This window comes from Cervus canadensis, chromosome 8 (genome assembly GCF_019320065.1).
Source record: "Cervus canadensis isolate Bull #8, Minnesota chromosome 8, ASM1932006v1, whole genome shotgun sequence".
Taxonomy (NCBI): Eukaryota; Metazoa; Chordata; class Mammalia; order Artiodactyla; family Cervidae; genus Cervus; species Cervus canadensis.
This window is the reverse complement of record NC_057393.1, coordinates 3,174,033-3,187,642: the sequence shown is the minus strand read 5'-3', so window position 1 is coordinate 3,187,642 and position 13,610 is coordinate 3,174,033. Positions and strand designations below refer to the sequence as shown.

The 13,610-nt window shown below is 45.2% G+C and overlaps 1 protein-coding gene across 5 annotated transcripts in view; it reads left to right on the top strand.

Moving 5' to 3' along the window:
• Nucleotides 1-13,610, top strand: part of MGMT (O-6-methylguanine-DNA methyltransferase) — a 272,727-nt gene that overhangs the window by 197,524 nt on the left and 61,593 nt on the right. The window lies entirely within an intron of this gene.

The window sequence follows — 13,610 nt, the reverse complement described above, 5'->3', positions numbered from 1 at the left end:
TCATGACTGCAGTTGTTTGTTTTACACATCTGTTGGCTTTGTAACCCCTCCACCCATAAGTGGCTCCCAGGTCCCCTTTGGGGTGATTCTTTCTCCTGCAACCTGCCTGATCTTTTCAGGCCCTTTGCCACTTGGACCCCTTGCTCTCTAGGAGCCAGAGCCATGATGGAGATGCACATGGGTCTTTTGAGTTACCCAGTTGCCAAAATGAAATGCAGACCAAAAAGGAAAAAAGTTTCTAAAGGAAAAATAAAAGTGAGAGGACTTTCTAGGGAGCTCAGGGAGTCTTGGTTCTTTGATCTCCTTCACACCAGCCAGGAAGGGTTAGGGAGCTGAGATGCCCCTGTGTTAGTACTCTGGCCTTGGCCTTGAACTTTCTCAGTTCACAGGCTTTCCACCAGCCATGTTTTCCCTTCAGAAATTACATGTTGGGACCAGCGCTGGGAACACAGCAGTAAGAAGTCAAGACATATTCTCCTTGCCCTTCTGGAATCCACAGTCCAGTGGAGGAGGCGGGTGTTAACAACTATTGAGTGAGTAATTGTGCTTGTTTGGTACAGAGAGGAGGACTGCCAAGGAAAGAGGTCACAAGCTGTAGGAGCGTGAAAGCGGAGCTGGCCATACTCTTGGGTCAGAGGAGGCTTGCATGAGAAGAGGCTTCCCCAAAGGCAGCGTTAAATGAGATGCGAGTCATGGAGAAGGGAGTGCAAGAGCCCTCCACGCAGAGAGCGCTGTGTGCTGTGCCTGCACACTTGGGATGACAGAGAACAGGGTGTGTGTGTGTGTGTGTGTGTCAGAACAAGGGCGGGGGGCAGCCGGGGCACGCACGCCCAGATTTGTGAGAGTGTTAGGGAGCAGCACGGCCACAGTCACAGTGGGGGATTTTGGTTTTCTTTCACTGCATTTAAACTTCCAAAGAAAAAAAGCAGTCCATTATTTCTCCACCAGTCACCCCCTGCCTTTGGCAGCCACCAGTCTGTCCTCTGTGTATCTATGAGCTTGGTTTTTATGTACATATGTATATATGTATGTATAGATTCCACATATCAGAGAGATTAGACGGTATGTCTTTCTCTGACTGACTTACTTCACTTCAGTGTAATGCCCGCGAGGTTTAGCCATATTGTCACAAGTGGTAAAATGTCATTCCTATTATGACTTAATAATGTTTCTGTGTGTACCACATTCTCTTTATCCTTGCTTCTGCCGATGGGCGCTTAGGTTGCTTCTGTGTCTTCACTATTGTAAACAGTGCAGTGAGCATGGTGGTGCATGTCTCTTTTCAAGTTAGTGTTTTCAAGTTAGTGTTTTTGCTTTCTTTAAATAAATGAATACTCAGGAGTGGAATTGCTGAATCATATGGTAGTCCTATTTTTTATTTTTTGAGGAACCTCTCTACTGTCTTCTGTAGTTTATACACTAATTTACGTTCCCCCCCAAACAGTGTAGGAGGGTTCCCTTTTCTCCACATCTTCACCAACATTTGTTATTTCCTGTCTTTTTGATAAGAGCCATTCTGACAGATGTAAAGTGATATCTCACTGTGGGTTTTATTGCATTTGTCTGATGGTTAATAACATTGAGCACTTTTTCATATACCTGTGTGTCGTCTTTGAAAAATGTTCATTCATATCTTCTGCCCATTTTTTGATTGGGTTCTTTTTTTTATTTGGTTTTGAGTTGTATGAGTTCCTTGTATATTTTGGATATTAGACCCTTATCAGATGTAGATTTGCAATCTCCTTAGTAGATTGCCTTTTCATTGTGTTGATACTTTTCTTTGCTGGACAGAAGATTTTTTGTTTGAGGTAAGCCCAATTTTTTAATTTTTTTGTTCCTGTGGCTTCTGGCATCTGAATCAAAACAATCACCAAAACTAGTGTCAAGGAGCTTACCTATTTTTTCTTCTAGAAATTTTATTATCCCAAATTTTATGTTCACCTCCAATCTCTCTGAGTTAATTTCTATATACGGTGTGACATAGTTTTCCATTCTTCTGTGTGTGGCTTGTCTAGTTTTCCAGACACCATTAATTGAAGACTCTGGCCCTTCCCCATTGTATATTATTGATTCCTCTGTTATAAATTAATTAACCATGTATGTACGGGTTTATTTCTGGTCTCTCTGTGCTGTTCCATGGATCTGCTTTTACTGCTAACATCATACCCTTTTGATGATTGTAACTTTGTTATAAACTTTGAAATCAAGGAGCGTGATGCCTCTTCTCTGTTGTCTTTCTTCAGATTGTTTTGGCTACTCAGGGTCTTTTATGGTTCTATACAAATTTTAGGATTGTTTATTCCATATCTGTTAAAAATACTGTTGGAAGTTTGGTAGGGATTGCATTGAACTTGTATATTACTGTGGGTAGTATGGACATTTTAAACAATATTAACTCTTCCAGTCTATAAGCATAGAAAATCATCCATTTATTTATTTCTGTTTTCTTCAATTTCTTTCATTAATGTCTTAGAGTTTTTTACAATATGAATCTTTTACTTGGCATTTATTCCTAGGTGTTATTTTGAGACAGTTGTAAGTGGGACTGTTTCATCCTCTCCTTAACTCACTGTTGGGGTGTAGAGATGCGACAGACGTTATGTATTGTTTTTATTTCTGTACCTTTACTCAGTTTACTAGTTCTAGTAGTTTTTGGTGGAGTCTTTAAGCTTTTCTGTATAATATCATTTGCAACTAATGGCATATTACTTCTTCCTTTCCAACTTGCATATCTTTTATTTATCTTTCCTAATTTCTCTGACTAAGATTTCTAATACTGGGTTGCGTAAAAGTGATTAGAGAGAGCATCTTTGTCTTGTTCCTCATCGTAGAGAAGCAGCTTTCACCTTCTCATGCTTATGGTGTTAGCTGTGAGCTTGTATATATGGCCTGTATTATGTCAAGGTGCATCCCCTCTGTACCCAGTTTATTGAGAGCTTTTGTCATGCATGGGTGTTGAATTTTGTTGAACATCTTTCTCTGTGTATATTGAGATGATCAAGTGGCCCTTAGGCTTCCCTTTATTAATGTAGTGCATTACACTGATTTACAGATGTCCAGTCCTGCTTAATCACAGTGATGATCTTTTTAATGTGTTTTTGAATTCAGTTTGCTAATATTTCGTTGAGCATTTTTGCATCTGTGTTCATTAGGGATATTTGCCTATAGTTTTCTTGTGGTATCCTTGTTTTCTTTTGTTAATCAGGGTCATGCTTCCCTCACAAAATGAATTTGGACAATTCCCTTCTTTTCTGTTTTTTAAAATAATTTTAGAAGCGTTTATATTCATTCTTCTTTGAATGTTTTATAGAATTTACCAGTGCAGCCCTCCTGTCTTGGACTTTCCTTAGTTGGGAGGTTTTTGATTACTAATTCATCTCCATACTAGTAATTGTTTTTTTCAGATTTTCTGTCATCCTAGGTCAGTACTGGTAGATAGTATGCTTTTAGGAATTTATCTGTTTCCTCTAAGTTGTCCAGTTTTTTGGCATATAATTGTTTAGTTTCTTGTGATTCTTCATATTTCTGTGGTATTGCTTGTAGTAGTTCCTCTTTCATTTCTGATTTCACTTATTTAATTCTCTTTTTCTTGGTGAGTCCAACTAAGGGTTTGTTAATTTTGTTCCTCCTTTCAGAAAACCAGCTTTTAGTTTTGTTGATCTTTGTTGATCTTTTTTTATTGTTTTTTTTTTTTTTTTTTTGGTTGGAGAGAACATGGCTTAATTAAAGGCAAAGCTGATTTCAGCAGCTGCAGGTCTTGCACAGGCAGACCAAAACAAATAAACAAAAACAAAAAGAAACACAAAAGAAAGTTTTTTTAGTCTCTATTTCATTTATTTTTGCTCTTATACTTATTTCCCTTCTTCCACTAACTTTGGGTCGCTTTATTCTCATTTTTCTAGTTCCTTGAGACATAAAGTTCGGTTGTTTCAGATTTTTCTTGTTGCTTGAAGTGTGAACTTTATCACTATGAACTTCCCTCTTAGAATTGCTTTTGCTGCATCCCATAAGTTTTAGTATGTTAAAGTTTCATTTTCATATCTGAAGATACTTTTTATTTCTCCTTTGATTTCTTCTTTGACCTGTTGGTTATTCAGTAGCTTCTTTAATCTCCATTTATTTGTGGATTTTCCAATTTTCTTCATGTAATCAATTTCTAGTTTTATACCATTGTGCTCAGAAGAGATGCTTGATAAGATTTCAGTCCTGTTAAAATAAGGTTTATTTTTCAGTCTAACATATGATCTAACTTGGAAAATGTTCCACATCTACTTGAGAAGAATGTTTTCTGTAGCTTTGGGAAGGAATGTTCTGGAAATGTCTGTTAAGTCCGTTTGGTTTAACATATTATGTAAAGCTGATGTTTCTTTATTTAAAAAAAAACTTCACATGTCAATGAATATTTTTAGAACAACAGGACAGTTTTATTTTTATAATTTTGTGTATATGTATATACATTTTTTTTCTGAGCTGGGTCTTTCTTGCTGCGCAGGGTTTTCTTTAGTTGAAGGGAATGAGGACTACGCTCTAGTTGCAGTAAACAGGCTTCTCTCATTGTGGAGCACAGGCTCTAGGGTGTGTGGCTTCAGCGGTTGTGGTGTGTGGGCGCGGTGGTTGCCAGTCCTGGGCTCTAGAATCCAGGTTCAGTAGCTGTGGTGCGTGAGCTTACTTGCCCTGTGGTGTGTGGGATCGTCCTGGACCAGGGATTGAACCCAGGTCTCCTGCATTGGTAGGGGGAATTCTTTACCACTGAACTACCAGGGAAGCTCTGATGTTTCCACATTGATTTTCTGTCTGGATGATCTATTCATTGATGTTAGTGGGGTGTTAAAGTCCCATTACTATTGCTGTACTACTATCTTATTTCTCCCTTTAGGTCTGTTAATATTTGCTTTATAAATTTAGATGCTGTGTGTTGGATGCGTAAGTATTTACAAATTTTCTATCTCCTTGAGTGGGCCACTGTATCTTTATATAGTGCCTTTCTTTGTCTCTTATTAAAAGTCATTTCATCTGATATAATTATAGCTACTCCAGCTTTATTTTGGTTTTCATTGCATGGAATATCTTTTTCCATCCCTTCACTTTCAAAAGGACACACTTTTAGATGTATCCTTACATCTAAAATGACTCTCTTATAGGCAGCATATAGATAAGTGTTATTTTTTAATCCATTTGACCACTCTGTCTTTTTATTGGAGTGGGTAGTATATTTACATATAAAGTCATTATTGATCAATATGTGCTTTTTGCCATTTTGTTAACTTTTTCTGGATGTTTTTGTAGTTCTCTGTTCTTTTCTTCCTTTGTGACTTGAAGACTTACTTTAATGGTATTCTTAAATTCCTTTGTCTTTTGTGTATTTTCTATAGATTTTGCTTTTTGGTTACCATGAGGAGTGTATATAACATATGTCTGTAACAGTCTCTCTTAAATTGACAACAATTTAAGTCTGATCCCATTGGAAAACTCAACATTTTTGTTACTCTGCCTCCTCCATTTTTTATGTTTTTGATGTCACATTTTACATCTTCTTATGTACCCCCTAACTAATTGTTTTAATCATCAGTATTTCTACCGCTTTTCTGTTTTAAGCCTCGTGTTATCTTCGCTGCTGTGCTCAATCTTGTCTGGTGCTTTGGAGCCCATGGGCTGTAGCCCACGAGGCTCCTCCGTCCGTGGAATTTCGAGGCAGGAATGCTAGAGTGGGTCTCCCTCTCCTCCTCCAGGGGGTCTTCCTGACCCAGGACTGAACCCGCAGTTCTTGTGTCTCCTGCATGGCCTGCTGGACTCTTGACCACTGTGCCACCTGGGAAGCCCCATACTAACTTTACAAGTGATTAATTCACTACCATTATTTTATCTTTACTTTTTCAGTGGAATGTATTTCTTCACATGTGTTCTTATTACCAGTTATCACCCTTTCTTTTTAGCTTAAAGAAGTCCTTTTAACCTTTCATATAAGGCCAGTTTAGTGGTAATCTGAACTCTTAGCATTTTTTAATCTGAGAAACTCTTAATCTCCTCTTCAATTTTGAATGATAATCTTGCTGGGTAGAGAATTCCTGGTTGGATTTTTTACTTTGAGCACTTTGCATTTATCTTACTTCCTTCTGGCCTGGGCTTCCCTGGTGGCTCAGATAGTAAAGTGTCTGCCTGCAATGCAGGAGACCCAGGTTCAGTCCCTGGGTCAGGAAGATCCCCTGGAGAAGGAAATGGCAACCCACTCCAGTTCTCTTGCCTGGAAAATTCCATGGACTGAGGAACCTGGTAGGCTACAGCCCATGGGGTTGCAAAGAGTCAGACACAACTGAGCAACTTCACTTTCTCTCTTTCTTTCTTTCTTTCTTTCTGGCCGGCAAAGTTTCTGCTTAAAAGTCTGCTCATAGTCTTATAAGAAGATTTATAAACCTCTTGTACGTAACTAGTTGTTTTTTCTCTTGCTGCTTTTAATATTTTCTCCTTTAACTTTTGATGTTGTAATTGTAATGTGTTTTGGTACAGGTCTGTTGCCATGCTACGTCATTCAGTCATGTCCAACTCTTGTGACCCAATGGACTATAGTCTGCAAGGCTCCTCTGCCCGTGGGATTCTCCAGGCAAGCATACTGGAGTGGATTGCCATGTCCTCCTCCAGGGAATCTTCCTGACCTAGGGATCGAACCCGAGACTCCTGCAGCTCCTGCTTGCGGGCAGATTCTTTACTGCTGAGCCACCAGGATCTGTTTGGATTCCTCTTATTTTGAATTCTCTGGACTTTCTGGATCTTAATGTGTATTTCCTTCCCTAGGTTAAGGAAATTTTCAGTCATTATTTCTTCAAATAAGATTTGTGCCCCTTTATCTCTCCCTTCTCCTTCCAGGAGCCCTGTAATATGAATGTTAGGCCCCTTGATGTTGTTTCTTATTCCTTTAAGCTGTCTTCACAATTTTTTCATTCTTTCTGCTGTTTTGATTGCATGAGTTTCACTGCATTGTCTTCATGTTAAGTGATTCTTTCTTCTACTTCATGTAGTCTGTTGTTGAATCCCTCTAGTGTATTTTTTTTAATTTTGGATTGTTTTGTTTTTAGTCATTACCCTGGATGTAGTTGCTTCCCTGGTAGCTCAGTTGGTAAAGAATCCGCCTACAATGTAGGAGACCCCAGTTTGATTTCTGGGTTGGGAACGTCCACTGGAGAAGGAGTGAGCTGTCTACTCCAGTAGTCTTGGGCTTCTGTGGTGGCTCAGGTGGCAAGGAGTCCACCTGCAATGTGGGAAGTCTGGGTTCAGTCCCAGGGTTGGGGAGATCTGGGGAAGGGAAAGGCTGCCCACTCCAGTATTCCGGCCTGGAGAATTCTTGGACTGTATAGTGCATAGGGTCACAGGGTCAGACACAATGAACAGCTTTCACTTCATTTCACTGGGCGTGGTATGGATTTGGAGATGTTGGGCAGCCATCATAGTGCCCCACGCAAGAGCCGAGAGGAGCTGGGTCTGGAGGTGGACAGATTGGAGAGTTAGTTGTGAATTAAGGACACGAAGACTTGTGATCATGCAGGGTAATGGGAGGAGAAGGAGCAGGGTGTCCTGCATTCCTGTGGTATGTAACTGGTAGCAGCAGAGTGGGCCCTCATCAGAGCAGGAAATGGGGCAGGAGGCTGGGCTGTGGAGGGAAGGGTGACTTCAGCATGGGCGTGCTCTTCCTCACGGATGACGTTGGAGAAGTAGAGGCTGGAGATGGGCACTGCAAGCAGCCCTCTTGTAACTGGCAGTGTGAGCCTCACACGAGAGTGTGGAGGGAGCAGAGCGGTGCCCCTGGGGAGTAGCCAGTGCCAGCAGAGGCTAGCAGGGAGGGGGGCAGGAGCACAGAGCTCATTTTCCAGGGTCGGCTGGCGCTGCCCGCCTCATGACACCCACCACGTCCCCTGTCCTCAGATCAGAGCTGGGTGTCAGTGCCTTCTTGCACGCCAGGATTTAAAGGGCGGACTGCCTTGCACATGGGCGTCCCAGGTAGTGCAGTGTCAAAGAGTCTGCCCGCCAGTGCAGGAGACGGGACATAGGGTCAGTCCCTGGGTCGAGACGATCCCCAGGAGAAGGAGAGGGCAACCCACTCCAGTATTCTAGCCTGGGAAACCCTGTGGGCAGAGGAACTACAGTCCACGGGGTCACAGAGGAGTCGGGTGTGACCGTGCCTGAGCACAGGCGCACACTGCAGTCCGTGTAGCCCTTGGGACTGACGGCCGGGGGGCGCTGTGTGCAGCCTGGCGCACACACAGGAGCCCATGCTGGCTCAGCAGCGCTGCGTCTCACACCCACGTGGACGGTTTCCAGTCCCCGCAGCCCCAGGCCCAGATACAGCCCCCACATCCCCGGAGGCAGGCCAGCCCTCCACAGTGGAGGGCCAGGACGTCTTCAGAAGGAGAAGAGCAGACACGGCTGAGTTGATGTGTCCATTTGCGCGTTAGACAGTATTCTCTGAGAGTGCCCTTCCTCTGTCCATGCCCCTCAGTGATTAGTGTCAGAGTGGGTGTGATCACCAGGAGGATACCTTCATGAGGGTTTGGGCCACCGTCAGGCTGGGCATGGAGTCTGCAGCTGGAGTCAGGTTGTATTTAATAGGAAATAATCATGTGGTAATTATTATCATTTTTAAGTTGATAAATTGATTCTTTCAAATAAAAAATACCATTAAGGCTGACTGTTCTGCAGAAAAGGCACTTGGGGAAGTGGAGTTTTCAATCTTACCAGGAATTTCTTGGTAAATACGCAAGCAGATGCGTATATTAAATTAAGACTACAGAAGTGAAATGGTCTCATGTACCTTTTATGCACAAAGAATGCATTCTATGTAGCATAGAGTAAATAACATACTGGGCACCAAGAGCAGATTTTTCTTTTGGAAAAAAATAGAAAAATAGTTATTAACTGGAGCCTTCAGGGTCTATTTCAGTTAGTCTCCCAAATACCAGTGGCCGTTTGCCCAGTAGGAGAGTAGGCACTTGGCGCTGTCAGTGGGTGAGTGACAACGCTGTGAAGACAGACCTGCGGACTCTGCAGCTGGGCTCAGATGGGAGGCGGCCCTCCTGGGGCCAGAGAGCCCAGACCGTGTCCATGTCCCTGAGAGCTGATGGGCATGTTTAAAGCGCAGTTTGAATGTGCATTTATACGTTTTTAGCTTTATTTGCTTTATGGTTTTTGTCCTGTGGTTTATATTTATTTTCTATTCTTTATGTTAATTTCACCTATTTTTGTAGTATCATTTTATTTCTGGACTGACCTTAGTTTCCCTGTGCTGATAACTATGGTCAGTTTTCCTGGTTTGCAAGGTTACCTTGAGTCAGCAAATCCTTAACTTGTCTTTAATCTCTATGCTCTAGAGGACAGCCAGCCTCAGGCTTTCAGATAGGCGTCAATTCCTTGTTTTCCTGGAGGGGGAGCCACGCTAAGGCCACCTGCTCCCAAGCAGCGCCCCGATTTGATGGTGGGCAGAGAAGACCGCGTGTGAGCTGAGGCCGAGCTTGTCTTCCCTCCTGCTCTGTGGCGAGGGGCCCCGCTCCGCTCCGCGTGCCCCCGACGGGCTCTTCCCGGGATGGCCCCTCCTCGGGCTCCGCTGAGTGCCTTTCCCTCGCCTGCTCTGCACCTGCCAGGCTGGCGGGCCACAGCACTGGCCCCAGGCCATGCGTGTCCACCAGGAGGCCGTGGGGGCCCCGCTCCCCAGGGCTGGTGCCCTGGGCCAGCCAGGGGCGCAGGCCATGCCGGGGAAGAGCAGGCCACGAGGCTGCAGCTGGGCCTGGTGGGCGTCAGGTCGGCCCTGGGGCTCTGGGGCCCTGGGCACCTTGATTGCCACTGGCAGCAGGAGCCTTCTGCTCACAGACAGGGCCGGCAGTGGCAGTAAGAAGAACAAGGATAAATGTCGATTCTCTTGGTGTCTGCAGGTCATTATTAGAATTACAGCCACTGGCTGGGACGTCCTAAAGTTCCCCCGACAGGCTGTGAGCGAGTGAGCCCGGTCACTGTGGGGGCTGCCTGGCCATCCTCCTCTGTGTCAGGGGTCCTCTTCTCTGGGAAGCCAGAGTGAAATGGGAGAGGGAGACCGGAGAAAGGAGGTGTGCCCGCAGCCTCTGGGCGGGACGCACCCTGAGCAGGGGGCCCAGGACTGGTCACGGTGCAGAGACCTGGGCGACTCAGGGCAAGGTCCGCGGCCCTCACTCCTCGTCCTGCCGGTGGGAGCCCGGCCAGGCTGCCCAATGTGGGGCCTCGTGGCTGTGAGGTGGCGGGGCTGCCAGCGCTGGGTGTGCGGCTGCGCTGGGCGTGCGGGGCCTGGAGGACGGCAGGAGTCACCTCCGGGTACCTCAGGCCTGAGCGAGTCTCAGCCCAGCGAGCTGCTCTCCTGGAGAAGTTCATCTTTCAGCTGAGGATGAGAGACAAACCGGAGGGGATTCATCTTGAACCCTAAACTCTGTGTAGAATGTAATCAAGTCCTCAGTCTCGGGGCGATACCCACTCTGCAACGTTTTAATACACTTGTGGGTGACAGATCCCACAATTGGCCCTGTGTGTGTGTGTGTGTTATGTGTAGACCCAGTTGAAGACGTGATTCTAAGCCATAACTGACTGTTTAAACTAACCTTAAAAAAAATATTGCATTCTTAGTATAAAGAAAATGTTATTCATAAGATTATAAGGTTTTATTTTAAGCTCGTACCAATAAGCAGTCCATATCAATATGTTTTGTAGACAACTTTGCTTGATTGAGTTTCACACTGTGCTGTGTGTATTTACCAAACTTTATGAAGTTGTGTACCTTGGGAGTTCTAGAAACAGAAAGATCTGGGGAAAGCTAGATTGCACTGTTTGGAGGGTGTACGGCAAAGCTCTCGGGCCTGAGTGTGCTGGTCCACTGGTGAGGCAGTGCATAGCATCTTCTCATGTGTTTCATCAGCAAGCATCTTCTTCCTGAGCATGTGTGAACATGTGTGTGACTCAGGAGACGGGTAGAACACAGTTTGAGAAATGCTGGTATGTTTCAGTGGAAATGTGTAATTAAGGAAAAAATGAAGTGTTTATAAAATGTTGCTGTTAGGAGGATAGCCCAGTGAACAGTTGAGTGTCCTGAGCACATCCAGAGTGCTCTTCTGGACATTTGGAGCTGGGGCGTGCTGTGGTGCATCTTTCTGTCACTAACATGTCAGCGCGCAGACTTCCCTCCTGGAAGGAAGGAGGTCATCTCCACGGAGGTGCATCCTTCCTTGGCCTGATGTCAGTGAAACAGCAGAAGCGACCAGAGTACAAACCTGGTGCCTCCCTTTGCAGGTTACAGTCCGTGCTGTGTTTACCAGACAACGCTTGGTTCCCACAATTACAGAAAGAACTCCTGTGTACTCCCTGGGAGTAAAAAAAAAGGTCAGAAAATTAAAAGTTATTTTTCCAAAGTGACTGTAAGTGAGCAGGTCATTTCACCTCTGTTAGGGTGTTCTGACCCCTAGTTCCCACGCGGAGGCTGGGACCTGACTCGGCTTTAGCGAGGAAAGCCGCAGAGCTGTGGGCAGGTGTTGGGAGCAGCTCGGTCACAGGCAAGCCCAGCGTCTTGTGGACCCTGTACACTCTTCTCATTCTCACCCTATCGATTGGGGACAGTGATCGCATGCTATTATTGTACCAGCAAGAGAGCTTTTGAACTGGCTCTATGACTTATGGACTTTGTGAGAATTTTCATTAAAGTTGTGAACTGTACCAGCTGAGGGAAGCTGAGATGGACGAGTCAGGAGGCCGCAGCATGTGGGCTGGCCTCGGTGCAGATCTCCTTTCTCAGCCGGGGCTTTGGGATCCAGTAGCAGAGTGTGGTTGTGTTGTCAGGAGGCCGCCCCTCCAGGGCCATGGAGGGTTGAGGAAACTGACAAAAGAGGATTCCTCCGTATTCAGCATTGAGACTTCCATGTGCCAAGGGAAGGGGGGTTCACAAAGCTGTGTCCCAGGAGCCCTTCCTCCCACCCTTTCCTCCCACCCTTTCCTCCCCTCCTGGCTGCCTACATGTTTCATATTAGGACTCTTAACAGGCATCTCTGGGGCCCCATTTGTTCCAGACACAGCTCCCGGGGGTAGGGCCGAGACTCCTTCTGGTCCCCAGGGCTGTGTTGACTTGGGTCCCAAGGCCTGGAGATGGTCTGGGGTCACCTGCCCTTTCAGGGTGGTGGCTCATGGGGCCACTGAGAGTGCTTTTTTGCTGCCAGCCCCAGGTTACAGGGAGTAGGATTCTCCCGGGGCTTTTCTCGGTGGCTGCTGTGTGCTCTGGCCTGTTACCCTGGGGGTGCAGGAGGTTTTCTTTCAAAGTGAGGGACATTTGCTTGGGGAACTTGGCTAAGGATGGACTTTACCGTGATGCACAGACATTTCAGCTGTAAGGGTCAGCTCCAGGCCTCCAGGTGACAGTACCTCCCACTCAGGGTCTGCCTGGGCCGGAAGACCTCTTTGTTCTTCTTGTTTTGACTGCCAAATTTTTCTTGGCCGATTTTTAACTTTTTCAAACACCTCCAGGGGAAATTCCCAACTCCTTGGCGTACTGCTGTGTCACCCACCCCCAGAGACAGACCTTCCTGTGGGAGGGGTACCCAGTGTCGCAGGCAGTGGGTGCTCACAGACTCACAGACATGTTCAGCTCCAAGAGACACTGCTCATCTTGGAAATCTGTCAGAATGGGACTTCGAGAACCTTTTAAAAATTCTGTTCCTAAACATTGCACTACCAGAGACCCTGAAAAAGAGGATGAAGAGGCAAACCCATATCTGACAAAAGTCTTGTATTCAGAACATGTAAAGAACTCTCTAAATTCAACAAAAAGAAAATAAACATTCCAATTATAAATTGGGCAAGACTTCACCAGAGAGGATATGTTTGAGTTTGGCAGTAAGCACATGAAGAGAGGCTCATTAGACAGGGAGATGAAGTTGTACATGTACATAATGGAATATTACACAGCCATGAAAAGGAGCACGTGAACCACTAGAACTGATGTGAATGAACTTAGCACCTGTTACACAGAGTGAAGTAAGTCAGAAAGAGGAAAACAAATATGTATGGAATCTAGAAGAATGGTACTGATGAAACTATTTGCAGGGCAGGAATAGAGACATAGATGTGGAGAACGGACTGGTGAACACAGTAGGGGAAGGAGAAGATGGGAGGAATTGAGACTTAACATGTGTGCACCACTGTGTACAAAATGGATAGCTAGTGGCAAGTAGCTGTGTAACACAGGGAGCCCAGCCTGGCACTATGTGATGGCTTAGAGGGTGGAGTGGGGGTCAGTGGGAGCGGGGCTTAAGAGGCAGGGGTGTGTGTGTACACACATGCATACGTGTATATATATAGGGAGGCTTAAGAGGCAGGGGTGTGTGTGTACACACATGCATACGTGTACATATATAGGGAGGCTTAAGAGGCAGGGGGTGTGTGTGTACACACATGCATACGTGTACATACATAGGGAGGCTTAAGAGGCAGGGGGTGTGTGTACACACATGCATATGTGTATATATATAGGGAGGCTTAAGAGGCAGGGGTGTGTGTGTACACACATGCATACGTGTATATATATAGGGAGGCTTAAGAGGCAGGGGGGTGTGTGTACACAC